Here is an 18,489-nt window from a genome sequence, read left to right as displayed (position 1 = left end):
TGAGGCCTCCCTCAACAGGAAGGAGCCAAACCTGGGCCCTCTGGCATATTCCACCCGGCCTTCCCTGTCCTCAGTCCCTGGCCAAACTCCATGTGCTCCTCCCAGGGGGGAGGTCACCCCTCCGCCCGCCCCTTGGCTCACCAGGAGCCTCCCATTAATTGAATGAACAATGAGAGTGTGAATTGCACCGCCCACCATCATAAAAATGACAGCGCTCATTGGAACATGGCTGCTTTTCATCTCTTAGGGTGTCCCAGACAAAGGACAGGACCCAATGTCAACATACTTGGCCAGACTTCCGGCAGTCATCTCTGCACTGGTGCCCTGGCCAACAACTGGTCCTTCTGCGCGTTGATTACACACTGTTGGGCCACTGACTGACGGTGAAGAACTCTGGGAATCTCTTGCTTCACAGATACCCAAAATGTAAACCCAAATCCGCCCCCCCCCCCATATCCTAAAGCCACAGAACAAGGTGTGGCCAGCCCACTCCCATCCCCTCTGGAGTTACAGACAGACAGGTAGTAACCAGGTACCCATTTCACTTCTCAACGTACACAGTGCTGGGCTCTTGGAAGAGGCCCTCAGTAGAACTTTCCTGTCCATGACGGGCGCCAGAGAAGTTACCTGAGAGACATAATGGTTTCCTCAAATGTTTTCTTTTCAAATTCCAATCCAGCAAATCGACCCCTAACAAGGCCTCTGTCTTGCCCCAGGCCTTAAACTCTCTTAATTCAAGGTCCTTGGCCAATTCAAAACTCAATGTGGAGTTTAAAAAATCTTCTACTCACCCTTTCCTACATTTAAAGGGGGATTCGTCTCCCCTGGATGGACATAAAGACTCATTATATATTATATATAGGCCTGTAATAACGGCTCCCCCTATCTTTATAAATTTCCAATCTTGCCCCATCCCAGAAGGACTGGGGGCCAGAGCGAGGACACCTATTCTCCTAGACCCATTAACCCCAGACTGTCCCATGGGCCAGGCAGCTGCTCATCTGATAGGGGGCCCATCCGAGCCTGATTCATACACTCACACACACACATGGAATAAACACAACACCTGTCAAGTGCAACCACACCCTTTCTGTGGACTATCGGTGTCACTGCTCTCTCTCTGGGCGCTGTCATTGGTTTGTAATCAAAGGCCCAAACCCTCCCAGTGACCCATTGTTTCAACCAGGTATCGAGTTTGCTTAATCCAAGCCCCACAAAGACCTCACCACTCTACCACCAACCAAACCAACAACTGAAGCAAAGGGCCCGTAGTCATCGGCCAGATCGGAGGGCCTTCGGTCAGACTCGCACCGGAGCCCCAGCTCAGCCTTGTCATAACACCCCAGAGCCACAAGAACAGCACCCTCATCTCCCCGCGTGGGGATCTGCTTGGAAAGCACAGCCCAGGCCCACATTTCAGACGACCTCTCCGTGGTCCAGAAGCTGGAGATCACTGGGACAACTTCGCGCAGACGCTTGAACCTCTGCCCGCGGACTGCCCCCGCTAAGGCACCAAGTGGACACGGACCCTGCCTGCTTATCTTCCTTTGAGATTAGGAATTCTACTGTGTTTCTGAGCTTGCTGTCTGCTTAGCCAGGAAGCTACACACCTATGTGTACATGTGCCAACACTCCCACGCCTAAAGGGAAGTCTGGCCAAGGCTACTACTGTCCCTGCCGGTCCACGATTAGTGGAGACATTGCTTTCCCCAGGGGGCACCTGCCTCACACCAATTAAACCCTGACCCCCCTGGGGAGAGGACTCCTCCTTCCCCCTCCTTTGTCCCTTTTCCTACTACCCGATCCAGCTTTTCACCAAGACCTCTGGCCCTGGGGTTCGCCCCATGACCGTGACCGCCCTTCTTCCTGATCACACGTGTCCCCCACACGACTTCACACAGACTTTCCTAAACCAGCCGTTCAAGCCCCCAACAGCATAACTGCTGCACCTGCCACCTTGACCCTCGAAACACACACCAAGGTGGTATTCTTGAAAGAGAACAAAATGAACACACACACATACACATACACACGCAGGAAAACCTTGGGCTGGGAGTAACTTGTCCCGTAGGGTTCCGCAAGACGAGCAAACATTGCTAACAAATTTTAACTTGATAAACGCGCCAGGTCTTGCGATGCAACTGGTCCGTGATGCCAAAGCCTCAGAGGCCCAATTGCACTAATCATTTATTTTCCGTAATTCTGATGTTACGATATCTCGTTGGTCTTGAAGAGCCTGCCCTTCTCAGGGCTAGCCAGTTCTTAGAGATAGTAAATGACTAGCCTCTAAGTGTGACTTTCACGTACAAAGGTATCTATTCAGAGCCCACGCACCACAATAGGAAGGAATAACAAAGTTGGAAGACTCATAGGACTAGATTTCTTTTTTTTTTTTAATGTTTACTTATTTAATTTTGAGAGAGAGAGAGTGAGTGAGCACAGGCCCACACACCCAAGTAGGGGAGAGGCAGAGAGAGAATTCCAAGCATGCCACGCTGTCAGCCCAGGGCCCGACGTAGGGCTTGATCCCACAAACTGAGATCAGGACCCGAGCCAAAACCGAGAGTTGGACACTTAACCAGCTGGGCTACCCAGGCACCCCTCATAACTATGATTTCTAGACTTAACTACAAGACAATGTGCCCTGGTGAAAGAACAGACACATAGATCAATGGAACATAATAGAAAGCCAAGAAATAGACCCACACAAATTTAGTCAACTGATCTTGGAATGTGAGAGGTCAGTGAGATGATTTCTTACCAGAAATACCAAATAAAAGCTGTGCTGCCTAGTTAACGGTAGGTTTACAACCTGTTGGGAATATGTACCCAACACCCCACCGCCACAATGGAGTCCCAAACCCTTAGACACTTCACTCCCTGATTCCTCTGCCCCTCTCCATTTCATGAGCTTATTTTTTGAAGGCTTTGCAATGAGCATGCGCCAAAGACCTGAAGTCCCTGCGTCACCTCAAGGAATGTACATTGGTTCCAATCAGACTACTTTTTGCCTTACATGGGCATAGGCCACTTCAGGGCAAAGCTGTAACCTCTGTAGTGCTCAGCCAATAAGGGACCAGGGGAGGGACTTACCTCTTCAGTGCTCAGCCAGTGAGGAGCCAGGGGAGGGGCTTACCTCTGTAGTGCTCAGCCAATGAGGAATCAGGGGAGGGGCTTCTTGCTAGGAGATAAATTGTCTGCTGTTACTGCCTCGAGTGAGCCTGTCCATCAGACACCTGCTTTTGCAAGAACGTTGATTAAAGCCTCGCTTCACTGTGTCCAAGTCTCCACGTCCCTCCTTTGATCGGGTCTGTGGGCTCATTTCTTGCATTGGACAACAGAGTAAGAGCAATTCAGTGGAAAAAGGATAGTCTCCTCAGAAAATGGTGCTGCAGAAATTGGACGACCATATGCAAAAGTATAAATGAACTGAGACACAGACCTCACACAGAAATGGACTCAAAATGGGGGCACTCAGTCATTAAAGCATGTGACTCTCAATCTTGGGGTTGTGAGTTCAAGCCCCACGTTGGGGGTAGAGATACCTTAAAAATAAAATCTTAAAAAAATATATACTCAAAATTGATCACAGACCTAAATGTAAAATACAAAATGTCAAAACTTCTTGAGGAAAACCTAAATGACTTTGGGTTTGGTGATGAGTTTTTTTTTTTTTTAAGTTTACTTATTTATTTTTGAGAGACAGCGAGAGTGGGGAAGAGGCAGAGAGAGAGAAAAGGAGAGAAAGAATCCCAAGCAGGCTCTGCACTGTCAGCACAGAGCCCAACAGGAGGCTCAAGCTCACGAACTGTGAGATCGTGACCTGAGCCGAAACCAAGAGTTGGATGCTTAATTGACTGAGCCACTCAGGTGCCCCTTGGTGATGAGTTTTTAAACACAACACCAATGGTACAATCCATGAAAGAGAAAAAAAATATGGTTTAAACTTTATTAAAATGTATAACTTTTTTAAAAATTTTTAAATGTTTACTTATTTTTAAGAGACAAAGCATGAGTGGGGGAGGGGCAGAGATAAAGGGAAACACGGAATCTGAAGCAGGTTCCAGGCTCTGAGCTGTCAGCACAGAGTCCGGGGTTGGCTGGAACTCATGAACCATGAGATCATGACCTGAGCTGAAGTCAGACGCTTAACTGACTGAGCCACCCAGGTGCACCTAAAATTTATAACTTTTGTTCTGTTAAGGAAGGAGGAGACAAGCCACAGACTGGGAGAAAATACCTGGAAACACAAATCTGAATCTAAAAGTCAACAGTAGAAGACAAAGAACCCAATTAACAAGTGGGCAAAAGATCTGAACAGACACCTAGCCACAGGAGACATGGATGACAGATGAGTGTATGAAAAGACACTTCAACGTCATTTGTCATCAGGGAAATGCAAATTAGAGCAATAAACGAGATACCTTTACACCTACCAGAATGGATGCTATCCGGGTCGCTGACAATACCAGATACTGACGAGGACTTGGAGTGACAGGGACGCTCATTCATCGCTGGGGATTACACAATGGTGTGGCCACTTTGGAAGACAGTCTGGCAGTATCTTACAAAAGTAAACCACACAATCCAGCAGCTGTGTTCCTTGGTATTTGTTTACCCAAATGATGTGAAAACTTAGGCCCACACAAAACCTGCATGTGCGTGTTCATAGCAACTTTATTTGTAGTTACCTAAAACCTGAAGCAACCAAGGTGCCCTTCGATAGGTGAATGGATACGCAAACTGTGGTCCACCTAGACAAGGGAATATCAATCTGAGATAAAAGGAAATGAGCTGGGGGTGCCTGTCTGGCTCGGTGGGTGGAGCGTGCGACTCTCGATCTTGGGGTCATGAGTTTGAGCCCCATGTTAGGTGTAGAGATTATAAAAGAATAAATAAGTAAACCTTAAAAAAAAAAAAAAAAAAAGGAAATGAGCTAACACGTCACTCAAAGACACGGAAAAATCTTACATGCATACTGCTAAATGAAAGAAGCCAGTCTGTAAACACTAAGTACTGTATGATTCCAATGATATAACATACTAGAAAAGGTAAAGCTAGGGGCACCTGGGTGGCACAGTCGGTTAAGCGTCCGACTTCAGCCAGGTCACGATCTCGCGGTCCGTGGTTCGAGCCCCGCGTCGGGCTCTGGGCTGATGGCTCAGAGCCTGGAGCCTGTTTCCGATTCTGTGTCTCCTCTCTCTCTGCCCCTCCCCCGTTCATGCTCTGTCTCTCTCTGTCCCAAAAATAAATAAACGTTGGGAAAAAAAAAAAAAAGAAAAGGTAAAGCTATAGAGACTATACAAACAGAACAGTAGTTTGCCAGGGGTGCTGGGGGGTGGTGAGGGTTGAACAGGTGCAACGCAAGGGAATTTTTAAGGAGGGGAAATTACGGTGAAGGAGACAGCAACGGTGGGTAGAAGACATTAGCATTTATTAAAATTCAAAGACCTTGGTATCACAGAGTGAATCTTCATGGACACACAGTTTTTTGTTTTTTTTTTGTTTTTTTTTTAAATTTTTTTTTCAACGTTTATTTATTTTTGGGACAGAGAGAGACAGAGCATGAACGGGGGAGGGGCAGAGAGAGAGGGAGACACAGAATCGGAAACAGGCTCCAGGCTCCGAGCCATCAGCCCAGAGCCCGACGCGGGGCTCGAACTCACAGACCGCGAGATCGTGACCTGGCTGAAGTCGGACGCTTAACCGACTGCGCCACCCAGGCGCCCCACACAGTTTTTTTTTTAATGTTTCTTTATTTTTGAGACAGAGAGAGGGAGAGAGACAAAGTGTGAGTGGGGGAGGAGCAGAGAGAGGGAGACACAGAATCTGAAGCAGGTTCCAGGCTCTGAGCTGTGAGCACAGAGCCCGACCCGGGGCTCGGACCCACGAACCACGAGATCAGGACCTGAGCTGAAATCAAGAGTCAGAGGCTCAAGGACTAAGCCACCCAGGCGCCCCTGTATGTTACACTTGAATTAAAAAGTGAACACAGTATAACAATAACTGAAAAGCTGGGCATCACCATCTAGAAACACTGTATAGACATTTCTGGGCACCCAAGAAGAGAAAAACCCCAAAGGCTTCCAAGAAGAAACAGAAAAGACATTACTTGCAAAAGAACAAGGCTCAGCTTGGCCACTGACCTCACCAGCCACACTGTGGGCAGGAAGGCGATGGAGCAGGGCCCCTGCCCCACTCGTGCCTCTCCAACTGCAGCCTGGTCCACGCATGCGCATGTGCACACACGGCTGAACGCCCATCCCCACGCTTCCCTGTGTCCCCAAATTTCTTATCCCGCTCACCTGCCTCGTCTCCAGTTTCTCACACCCAGGCAGCAGGCACTACCTCTGTACTCTTGGCACATAGCCCCTCGGTCATCAGCAGGGGTCAGCAGGGAGAACCAGGCTGCTGCGGCCGGGAGCGCACTTGGGACCTTGTAGGAAGTTATCAGCTGCCCGGTGAAGCTCACCAGATCACCAGAGGTCTCCTCTATCGGGCCGGGGAGGTTGACCGGCAGACAGCCTGGCCCTCAGGTTTAATCCCTGACACCTCTTTGGTTATGTCATTTTCAGATGTGTGCCTTAAGGACAAAATAAAAACCAGTCAGAGAAGTCGGCCCCGTTTCGGGGTGGGGGTGGGGGTTTCAACTGCACACCACACACAAACACAAACGGGTGTCGACATCTGGAGCCTGGAACATGGTATCAGCCCTCTGGCAGGCATCAGCTCCAAGCCAGAAGTCAAGCCCTCCTCCAGATCCAGGCCGGGGCCACCCTGGGTTAACAGTGACAATTCTTGTCCTTCTGTGAGCTGGGAGTCCTCACTGTCCCGTTTCACCGTGGACGACACAGCCCCAGTTAGAAGCCTGTCTGGCTCGTGGGCATTCCTCCAGGATATGGATGTCCACGGAGCTGGGGCTTCCAGATCCAAGCTCTAGAATGTTCGTGGTTTCCAGGGCTGGCTCCCCAGCCCAGGCCCAGGTGTAACAGTGTGGCAGCCAGGCGCTGGAGCGGCCTAGGGTTGGCACGCTGCAGACTCCGTCCCCTCCTGCCACCCGTCCGTGGGCCTCGTCAGGATTCACCTCCACAGGGCGGGCTCCCGGACCCGACGGTCTGCAGGGACCCGTTCAGATGGTGTGTGGGGTGCTGCCGGCCCCACCCAGTGGAAACGCTTTCCATGCTGAGGTCCGTGGAGCTGGTCCGGGGACAGAGGAGGCTGACGGTTGAAATGCTGGCAGGGAGGCAGGAAGAACTGGGGTCCCCCTACCTGATGCACCAACTCACCGTGGAAGTCAGTGTCAACCACTCAGCCCCACGCATGGACCCTGTTGGGGTTCGGGTCACGGCCCCCTTGGAGTAGAGTGGGTTTGAAGAGGAAAACCCCCTGGAACTCAACAGAGTGGAGGGTAATGTGGGATTTCAGGCAGAGTGGGTGGGGGCCCCACCTGTTCAGATGACCCTGGACATGGGAAAGGCCTCTCCTTAGGGGTCTCAGTTCAACGTGATTGCTTTTGCAGGGGATAATCAATGTGTGTGGCTGACACAAATCCGGAGGGCCCCAAAGGCCTCAGGTATGTCCCTTACGAAGGTCAAGGGCCAGCCTCTGCGAGCCGCTGATCTCTGACTTCTCCCCTGGAGGGCTTTGCCCTCGCATCCTCACATCTTCCTGAATCCCAAGGCGTGAGTGTATCCCACGCCCACGCCCAGGACACCCCATCGCCCCCACCAAACAGCCCTGGCAATGTGTCATCAGCCGCCTTGCGTTTTGCAGCTTCAGCAGGCTCGTCACCCACAGCGTGAAAGATGGGATGGAAATGTGGGATGCCTGTCGATGGCGTGGCAGGAGGAGAGCCGGGAAACCTGCAAAAATAAACTGTGTGTGTGTCGATTCATCACTGGAGACGTGTCTGCATAAATACACCCACAGCATGGACTATTCTGACCAGTCTCTTTAGGGATCCAAGTGTTCCCATGGGGGGGGTGTGTGTGTGTGTGTGTGCGTGTGTGTATACACGTCTGCCAGTGTGGTGATATCTGTGTGAGCCTTCGTTGTGTCTCAGCAAATAAATGCTCTGGAGAAAACCTGGAAGGATGCGCCCAACCCCGAGGCAGGGATTACTTCCTGAAGGTGAGGCCGTGAGGTCAGGGTGGTTGTTTTACAAGCTGCTCTGCTCTGTTTCACAAGCGTGGACCATTAAAAAAAAAATAAAAGATATCTAACTCATGTTTTAAAATTAGCGTCCCCCTCCCTCGGGGCGAGCATCCCGGAGACTCGCCCTCCTCCGATTCCTGCACCGCGCCCCCTGCCGGCAGGAGGTCCGTCAGCGCTGCCTCCTGCACCGGGGTGGAGACCGCCCCCGGGCCTTTGCGAAGCGGTTTGACCCAGAAGCATTGCGAGGCCCAGGAACCTACCCCTCTTTCCGCCCCTGGGGCTCTCCTGGGGCCCTGACGTGCCTGTAGCCGGAGGGAACCGCAGCGGTGCTCAGGGGCCCCCATCACACCCCCCCCCCCCCCCGCGGCCGCTAGGCCAAAGGAGGGGCAGAGAAATTCTGGCTTTTGAAATTCTTATTTTAACCTCTTTTCCGCCAGTCCGTAGGTCCGCTAGAGTGGGGGCAACACCCACCTCCCCGCCCCGTCCCCACCCTGGGACACAGTCAGGGCGTTGTGCACCCATGCGGGTGGTGGGGGCGGTAGAGGGGAGAATTGCTTGCTGGTGTCTGAGGCCGTGCCATGGCTTGGGGTTGGGGTCGGGCGAATTCGGAAGGTGTGGGTGGGTTCGTGGGTTCAGGCCTCTAAGGACAGGGAAGAGAGAGTTCCTGACCGGAGAGAAAAAGGGAAAAGAGATGCCCAGCAGAGGAAAGGCCTGCGGGGGGAAGGAGCCAGATGCTGTGTTCCTGGGTGGGGAACAGCCCTCGCATGAGGCTTGGGAGGGTGTCTAGGGGCTGGGAGGTGGAAGGAGATGTGGACATGAGATGCGGCCACAGGGGAGGACCATTAAAAGTCCTGGAAAAGGGGCGCCTGGCGGCTCAGTCGGTCGGGCGTCAGACTTCGGCGCAGGTTGCGATCTCGCGGTTCGCGCCTTCAGGTCCAGCGTCGGGCTCTGTGCTGACAAACAGCTCAGAGCCGGGAGCCTGCTTTGGATTCATTCTCATTCTCTCTCTCTCTCTCTGTCTCTCTCTCTCTCTGTCTCTCTCTCTCTCTCTCCCCCCTGTTCATGCTCTGCCTCTGTCTCTCAAGAACAAATAAATGTTTAAAAAAAAATTTTTAATAAAAAAATCAAAATAGAAGTCCTGAAAAACATCATCAGGGAAATACAAATCAAAACCACAAGGAGATACCACCTCACACCTGTCAGAATGGCCAACATGAACTCAGGCAACAACAGATGTTGTCGAGGATGCGGAGAGAGAGGATCTCTTTTGCGTTGTTGGTGGGAATGCAAACTGGTGCAGCCAGTCTGGAAAACAGTGTGGAGGGTCAAAAAACTAAAACTAAAAATAGAACTACCCTACCACGCAGCAATGGCACTCCTAGGCATTTATCCACGGGATACAGGTGTGCTGTTTCGAAGGGGCACATGCACCCCCATGTTTATAGCAGCACGAACAACAATAGCCCAAGTATGGCAAGAGCCCAAATGTCCATCGATGGATGAATGGATAAAGATGTGGTGTGTGTATCTCTCTCTCTCACACACACACACACACACACACACACACACAATGGAGTATTACTCGGCAATCAGAATGAAATCTTGCCATTTGCAACTAGGTGGGTGAAACTAGAAAGTATTATGCTAAGTGAAATTAGTCCGAGAAAGACAAATATCATATGATTTCAGTCATATGAGGAATTTAAGATACAAAACAGATAAACCTAAGGGAAGGGAAGCAAAAATAATATAAAAACAAGGAGGGGGACAAAACAGAAGAGACTCTTAAATACAGAGAACAAACTGAGGGTTGCTGGAGGGGTTGTGGGATGGTCTAAAAGGGCAAGGGGCATTAAGGAGGACACTTGTTGGGATGAGCCCTGGGTGTTACACGTAGGGGATGAATCACTGGAATCTACTCCTGAAATCATTATTGCACCATATGCTAACTAACTTGGATGTAAATTAAAAAAAACACACAAAGAAAAAAGTCCTGTAAAACAAATCCATCCAAGAGTGGATCCTCCTTGAACATTTCTTCCTGGGTGGGCCAGCTTGGCAGGGGGTTGGGTCAGTGACACTTACACCTCTGCAAAGAGCAAAGGCAAACAGGGGATTGCAGCTGAGACCTTGAAAGAGACGGGTACATCCAGCCTGTTGGTCACTGATTGAACCAGAGACTGGCTGCCCTGGAGAGTGGAGTGCAGGAAGGGCCCGCTCCAGGAGGCAAGAACAAATAGCATGCCCAGGACTAATCCTTGTGCTGAGGTAATTACCTCATGACAGGTGCCTGCGTGGCTCAGTTGGTTAAGCGTCTGACTTTGGCTCAGGTTGTGATCTCGAGGTTCACGGGTTCGAGCCCTGCATTGGGCTCTGTGCTGACCGCGCAGAGCCTGCTTGGGATTCTCTCTCTCCCTCTCACTTCCCACTCCTTCCCCGCTCATGTGCTCTCTCTCTCAAAAATAAATAAGTAAACTTAAAAAAAAAAATCACCTCGGGGCCCTAGGGGCCTGACTCATTCAACCCCGTCTGCCTACCTGGCCCTGACTGCTTTTAAACCCCACTCACTGGCTCATTGCACACCACCCCCCCATTCATCCATCTGCCACAGAGAAGGGTGTATTGTGGGGCACACAGGGTCACACAGAGGGCGGGAGGGAGAGCCTAGAGCTGCGGTCCTGCACCTGCCCCAAAAGGAACCTCAGCATTCACCGTCACCACCCCCAAGCAGGGTCTTTGACCGGCTTGAGCCGAACCTCTGCCCTGAATGCTCTGCTCACCAGTGTAGTCCAGTACCTTTCCCACGGGGATGCCTTTGCTTGGGAAGTTCCTCTGCCCGGAGTGCCCTTACCTGGGCCCAGCAGAGGTCCCATGCTTCAAAGCTGAAGCTTTCCCAGACCTCTCCTGAACGTGGCTCCCCTCGGCCGAGACAGGTTGTCTTACCTCTGGGTTTTCAGTGCCAACACAGGGCACACAGTAGGCACATAATAGGTGCAGACCGAGTGTACTCCTCACCCACCAACCGAATAAAGACTCAGCCTGCCCTCGGAGCCTTGGTTTTCCAGCTGTGGAATAGATGCTGGGAAGAGCGCCATGGCCTGTCCCTCCAGGAGCGACATGGGGACTGTTGGGAATCCACCCCCTATGAGCCTCTGGGCTGCCATCAACCCAGAGATTTCTACTTGGGGGCCTTGGAGCAGGACGAGTGGATGTTTTCTTCCTCCGAGATCAAACCCAGGGGCCCCTCGCGTGTCTCGCCTCCTGGGTGCCCGCTCTGGACCACAGAGGACGAGAGCCCCTGACAGGTAGAGATGCCAAGCCTAGGCAAGGAGCAGGCACTTCTCCAGGATGGGCCAGGGAGGAGAGGAGGGCCAGGCCCAGTGACCCTAAGGGCAGATCACAGCCACCAGCCCGAGGTGACCTCAGGAGGCTGCCAGGGGCATTTATAAACAGCCAGGCCAAACCACAGACATCAGTGGCCTGTAGAAGGCACTCCTTGGAAAATGAACTCTGCTGTCCCAGCTTCTATCTCGTGTGCCTTTTCCAACAACGGATTTGGTTCACGTCACATTCTAGTGTACGAGATAAACGCTCAACGGGTCAAGTTCCCTCAACCAGGACTCTATTAACCAACCATTTGCCACGTGTCAGGCCTCAGGGGGAGGGACATGGACATACTGTTATTACAACATATAGATAATAATATATAGTAATGTTGAGCCAAACAAGCTAGATCCAAGAGACCACATACTGCATGATTCCATTTAGATTAAAAAATTAATCTGTGGAGGTAAAGGTCAAATCAGTAGCTGCCCTCGGTGGAGGCTCCTGGGAGACTGGAAGGTGCTATGACTCGATCCGCACGGAGCCACAGTGTGGACATATGGGAACATTCATTCAGTCACTCACAAAGATTTTGTACTTTAATTTTTTTAAATGTTTATTGATTTTTGAGAGAGACAGACAGAGAGCGAGCAGGGAGGGGCGGAGAGAGAGGGAGACACAGAATCCAAAGAGGCTCTAGGCTCTGAGCTGTCAGCACAGAGCCCGACACAAGGTTCGAACTCACGAACTGAGAGATCATGACCTGAGCCGAAGTCGGACGCTCAACCGATGGAGCCCCCCAGGCGCCCCAAGATTTTGTACTTTAATGTAAATACACCAATAAAGCTACTATAATAACAGACCGCTAGTACTAATGTTAGCTCAAGCCGCTTCCATGCTGGCAGGCAGGGCTGTCTCCACTGCTGTGTCCCCAGGGCCGAGCACAGGGCAGCGCCGTGACGGGTGCCCGGGCTCCGGGTGGCAGCTCCCTCCACGCTTCCTCACGGTGGCGAATGATCATCAATACCCCCGTCTCACAACCACCGAGACTGCAGCTCGACGGAAGCCGGTCTTGTCTGACTCCAAAGCTCTTCCCAGAAAGTTCTGTGGCCACCCCAGCTCTGGGAGGGGAGACGGAGAAGTGAGTCAGAAGACGAGCGTGAGCTTCCGGAGCGCACCAGGGCCGGCTACCATGGCCAGGCTACGGGGAGCCAGAGAAGGAGGGGCCTGATAGCCACAGGACGCGTGCGCAGGCTGAACCTTAAGGATGGATGAGGTTTCGACCAGCAAAAACTGGAGGGACAGCAGCCCAGGTGGAAGAAACAACAGGAGCAAAGGGCCGGAGAGCGGCGAGTACAAGGTGTGGTCAGGATAGGGGTGCCCAGGTTGGGCTGGTACATAGGAGCTAGAGGAGGCTCAGCAGGGCGGATGTGACTGGCACAGCCACCGGCTGGCACCAGGGAATGTTGGGTTCTTCCCGGAACTCTGGGGTCCGGAGAAAGGTCCAGAATGCTTTAATAAGATGATGCCAAACACGATCTGCTTTTGAGCCGGTGTCAGCCAGCGATGCCTGGATCAGAAGAGAGGAGCATTAGGGCGGGATGGATCTGACGTCATCTGCCTAGGCACAGAGCTTTGGGCCACCTGAAATCCGGGACACACCCCAGGCCCCTCCAGCAGTGGGTGGCTCCGCTGAGACACTCATGGCTGTGACCCCTGGTCAGGGCACCAGACGCCTCCTCCAAGCGGAGGCAGGGAGGACAAGGATCTGTCGGGTGGCCTAGGCAGGGACGTAGGGACACCGGGCTCAGAGAGAAGAAAATCAAGATGCCCTTGAATTCCATCTCAAGCATGGCCACTGTTGGCCCTCTGTAGGGAATGTGGGATGGGACCGAGCTTTATTTTCATTCAAAAAGCTGTTGCTACACCAAGGGAGCATCTGAAAATTGTGACATCTTAGGATCGAAGCTGTATATATGGAATATATGATGTTGGTTTCCACTTAAGATTGTATTGCAATAAGGATTGTGGAAGGGAGGAGGAAGAAAGAAGAAAAAACATCATCATGTCATTACTCATACTTGGGAGTCAATAGATAATCTTCGGGGAAATGAAGGATGAAGTGTGTTATATAAAATTATAAAGGTAACCATAGGTACGCAGCTACCAAATTTCCAAGACGCCAAAAGAAACGCTTGTCCCCAAATTAAGCAAATATTTTATAACCTACAAAAATAGAAAGCATCAAATAAATTGACTTCATTGGGACTGAGATAGATTTGTCACATTGATATATGCAAGTGGGTTAACTCATCTGTAAAAGGAAATGCCGGGCAGATGGTTCACATTCAGCCTTAAGCTGGAGGCAAGAGACACTCCCCAAACAAGAAGACTCAGAACGAAAATACAAGGATGGTGCAAGGGGTAACAGGCAATGTCAACAAACAGAAAGCAGGGGTCAAGTTCAAGGCAAAACATTGTTTGAAGTCAAGAGGAGCACTTTATTTTAATGTTCTTAAATGCTTCTCTATTCTTGAGGCAGAGCACGCAGAGAGCCTGATGCCGGGCTAGAACTCACAAACCCTGGGATCATGACCTGAGCTGAAGTCAGATGCTTAACCAACTGAACCACCCACGTGCCCCAAGAGGAGCACTTTATAATGATGAATATGGGGCTCAGCCGGTTAAGCATCCGACTTCGGCTCAGGTCATGGTCTCATCATTTGTGGGCTTGAGCCCCACATCCGGCTCTGTGCTGACAGCTCAGAGCCTGGAGCCTGCTTCAGATTCTGTGTCTCCCTCTCTCTCCCCTCCCTGCTCACACTCTGTCTCTCTCTCAAAAATAAATAAACATTGAAAAGTAAAATAAAATAAATCCAGTAGGTATATATATATATTTAATTTTAAATAGCTAAGTCAGTAACTGGTCTGGTCAGAAAAAGAAAGGAATAAGGAGTGCCTGGCTGGCTCAATCTGTTAAGCGTGGGACTCTTGAGTTCAGCTCAGGCCATGATGTCAGGGTTGGTGAGTTGGAGCCCCGCATGGGGTTCTGCGCTGACAACATGGAGCCTGCTTGGGATTCTCTCTCCCTCTCTCTCTGCCCCTCCCCTGCTCATGCTCTCTCTCTCGCAGAATAAATAAAAGTTAAAAAAATAATAAAAAAAATGTAAAACAAGGAATAACATACAAATACACTAAAGGAAAAGATAACTAGGGCAAACTTCTCACTGCACGCCCTTTGGTGTCTTTTGAGCTGCCCTTCGACAGCGCCAGAGGCCATCCGGGACAAATCAGTGAGGTCCGATTTGGCGTCCCAGGCTTTGGCAAAGCCCTTGCTGCCACGGGGGCGAGCGGCCTCCGCAGCAGGACATGCTACCCCCCAGGAGAGTCTGTTTTCCCGAAGCTGCGCTCTGCCCGCGTCCTGGCGCGTTGGCTTCTTCTGGGCGCTAACATGCATGCTATTTCCGTGGGTTGAACCCTGGGTGCCGAGGGTCCCCCCTTGGACGCTAAGGAGCACCTTCCTCCCCTGCCACTGCCTGAAGGGTGCAGGCCGCTCAAGGGTGCCCCGCGGGTCGGAGAGGCCAGGGGGCGCATCCCTGCCTCCCAGCCGGCACACCTCACAAGGGGCCGCCGGCATCGCCAGGGGCTTCTCCAGCTGCATCTACCCCCCCCCCCCCCCAGGCGCTCGAGAGTAAGCGAGGAGAGGTGGCCCTGGCCAACTTCCGCCCTTTACCTCGCCCTGATGGGCCCCTAAGGAGCCTGGGGCTGCAGCTAGGGAGGGGCCCCTGTCCAGGAAGAGCCCTCTGGGAGAAACATCCCCAGAGAACGATACTTCCAGGCCAGGAGAGTAGCGAGGGGGCCCTGGAAGGCCGGAGAGTCCAGTGCCCGGGCAGCAGGGAAGGCTTCCAGGAGGAAGCGGCGTGCAGGTCGGGACCTCACAAACGGGGTGGAGCGTTACGCGGGAGGAGAAGGGATTCGTAATTCCAACGGCCCCCTGCAGGCCCCGCGACCCTCAGAGGCCAGGAGCTGAGGCTTCTCAGGGAATGGGTGGGGCGGGGACTACGTGCCAGACCCTACGAGAAACGATCGCGGCCCGGGGACGCCGCACGGCCTCGGAGAACACACGTCACAGGAAGTCCGTAGGAACTGGTCATTCAGCCAAGTGGACATCCCAGGATTGCTGATCGCCGACCGGCCGGGCATTCGGAATTGGTGCGCTCCGGTGGCCCGACGCGCCCTGTGCCGCCCCCTGCTGGCGCTTCGGTCCGCGGCTAGCTGCGCCGCCGCCGGGTCGACGCGGGTGGCTCTAGAACCCAGCGCGGCGATTGGCTACCCCGGATCAGGTGTCCCCGTCCCGGCCAACCAGCGGGGGAGGCGGGGTCTCGCCGCCGGGCTGTGGGCGGGGCGGCGGGGCTGATGGGTCCGCCCACATCGGTGCTGGGAGAGCAGAGCTGAGCCGCTGGGGACCTCGCCGAGATCGCAGGCTCCAGCGCCTTGGAGCTGGTGCTCCCGCCTCCCTTCCCCACCAAGCGGCTGGAGCAAAGTTTTCAAACCCCAGAGTGGCTTTTTGGGGGATAAAGGCACAAATTTGGCTTTTTGGGGGATAAAGGCACGAATCTGGCTTTTTGGGGGATAAAGGCACGAATCCTTGTCAGGCCCCAGACTCTGCGGATCTGGGCCCTGCGGCCTCAGGGTCACTCCTCTGGCCTTGAATTTCCCTCCAGCTTTCACTCCAGCTACCCTGGCCCTCTGCCACCTGCTCCCTCCAACCCCAGACCTTAGACCCAGCCTGTGTCCTCTGCTTAGCCTGCCCTTCCCCCCACTCCTCCTGGCTTTCTCTGGCTGATCTTTCCAGACCCGGGCTGGCACAGGGTTAAGGTTCCGTTGGGGGTTTGTGCAGATCCTAGGGTCTTCCTTTTTCCCTGCATGGACCACCCTGCCCTGGGCGGCTGGCCTGCTGTCTACACCCCATGATCTTTCATCTCTGTATCTCCCTGCCCCAAGCAGGGGTACATAGTACATAGTAGGTACATAGTAGGCACTTAGCCCCTGTATTGATGCCCCTATGTTGATATGAACCAAGGAGAGAGATGATGGCTAAGGAACTAACATCCCATCATCTGAGTCCCAGGCCCCACGCCAGGCACTGTCGTAGAGCTGGCTGACTGACATTCAGTTATGTGATAGCCCTGGAAGTGAGGAACTGGGGTCCCCTCTTCCTGGGGAGTCAGGGAAGGCCAAGAAACTGAATGGCTGGCCCAGGGTTCCTCAGCTGCACTGGTCAGGGGCAGGACTGGCTGGCTGTGGACACCGCTTTGCCAGGCAGCCTGGGCCTGGGGTCTCTGCTGGGGAAAACTGATGGACAGTCCCTCTAAGGGAGGGTCAGGGCCTGGAGTAGACTGAAAAGGGAAGAGGACTTGGGGGAGGTGAGTGCGGGTGTGTGCTCAGGACACGCACGAGCCTCCACTACTGTCCAGTGACTGCATGGGCACCTTGAAGGGCCCTCAAAGCCCTGCTGTCCCCTTAACCCCATCTCTTCAACTGCCACCCCCAACCCCTTCTCCAACTACACTGACCCATGTCAGCTCCCACACCAAGGCCCCCGGGGCTTTGCATGTGCTGCTCTCTCCTGGATCCACCTAGGCCTGCCTCCATCACATTGTCAGGGCCCATGCCTACTTTCCAGACCGAATCTTGCTGAGCACTGGCCCCGACCAAGTCCTGAGGACAAGCACATGCCGTGACATGAATTCAAATCCAGCCCCTGTGCCTGACACATTTATGGCTGCCCTCAACAGCTTATCAGTGGGCTCGCAAAAAAGTGCAGTCTACTGAGGGACTACTCTGCTGATTTGCTGGCATCGAGCTGGGGCTTTGGTGGACATGGAACCCCCAACATCCAGCCTGCAAGGTCAGATTGTGAAAAGGGCCTTTTGATTTCAAAAAGGCTTGTTGACATGAATGCCTCTCACTTCAGCAACATCTGAGAGTGAAAATAGCCTGCTTCATCAGAGGCTGGTCCCTCTGTGCAGACGGCCTGCTGCCCGCCCCCACCATCAGGCCAGTGGGGCCGCGGGGCGCCCCCTCCATCGTGAGCCGGAACTCAGAGAGACTCAGCTCTGGATCCTGTGTGACAGCGGGCAAGTGACTTCACCCCTCTGATCCTCCATTTCTCCATTTTCTTCCTCTCTTCTTGCTTTAGCTTTCATTTCCAAAAAAATAATAGGTACACATTTTTAGAGAACAACTAGAACTCTAAGGCTTGGAATGGCAAACAGCAGTCCCCTGTTCCTGCTCCGCCCAGCCTGGGTTCTCCCCCTCAGAAGCAGACAGTGCACTCTTCTAAATGTTTTTTCTGGCTCTCATCTTTACACGTGTGACAGGCTTATGCTGACAGTTGCTGTTTTTTTTGCCTTTAGAAACGATCCAGTGACTGCCTGCAGCTGAGAGATGAGGATTTAGCTCAGTTAATCTGCTGTCTCTTTAGACTTGCTAATTCCGGACTTTTCATATAAATGGGATCACCTAACCTGTGGCCTTCTGTGGCTGGCATCTTTCACTGGGCGTCATGTGGTCAAGGTTCCTCTATACTGCAGCATGAATCAATACTTCATTCCTTTTTATGGCCAAATAATATTCCATCGCTGTTACGCATTGTTTTAATCTGCTTTAAAAAAAAAATATTTTTTTTTTTTTTCAAAAGATATGAGGAAGGTAACACATTGCTGCAAGCAGTCCTCTCTGAAATGGGAGCCGGCAAGGTGCTCCTGCTGCTGGCAAGGGCTTAAAGAACCCAGGGGCGCCCGGGGGGCTCAGTCGGTTGAGTGTCCGACTTCCGCTCAGGCCATGATCTCGCGTTTCGTGGGTTCGAGCCCCGCGTCGGGCTTGCTGCTGTCAGCCCAGGGCCCCCTTTGGATCCTCTGTCTCCCTCTTTCTCTGTCCCTCCCCAGCTCACACTTTCTCAAAAATAAATAAACCTTAAAAAAAAAAAAAAAAAAAACAGAACTTAAG

At 52.5% G+C, this 18,489-nt stretch overlaps 1 protein-coding gene across 3 annotated transcripts in view; it reads right to left on the bottom strand.

The window, feature by feature from the left end:
- Positions 1-18,489, bottom strand: part of DEGS2 (delta 4-desaturase, sphingolipid 2) — a 72,550-nt gene that overhangs the window by 29,323 nt on the left and 24,738 nt on the right. The window contains exon 1 of one of the 3 annotated variants that reach the window (XM_086708819.1): positions 3,137-3,389. The exons of the other annotated variants lie outside the window; for them this stretch is intronic. The gene's annotated coding sequence lies outside the window, so the exon portion shown is untranslated. Of the gene's footprint in view, positions 1-3,136; positions 3,390-18,489 lie in introns of those variants that run through there. 3 annotated transcript variants of the gene reach the window in all.

This window comes from Puma concolor, chromosome B3 (genome assembly GCF_028749965.1).
Source record: "Puma concolor isolate L17-30 chromosome B3, mPumCon1.1.hap2, whole genome shotgun sequence".
NCBI lineage: Eukaryota > Metazoa > Chordata > Mammalia > Carnivora > Felidae > Puma > Puma concolor.
Note: the sequence above shows the minus strand (reverse complement) of the source record. Positions and strands in the feature narration are given on the sequence as shown.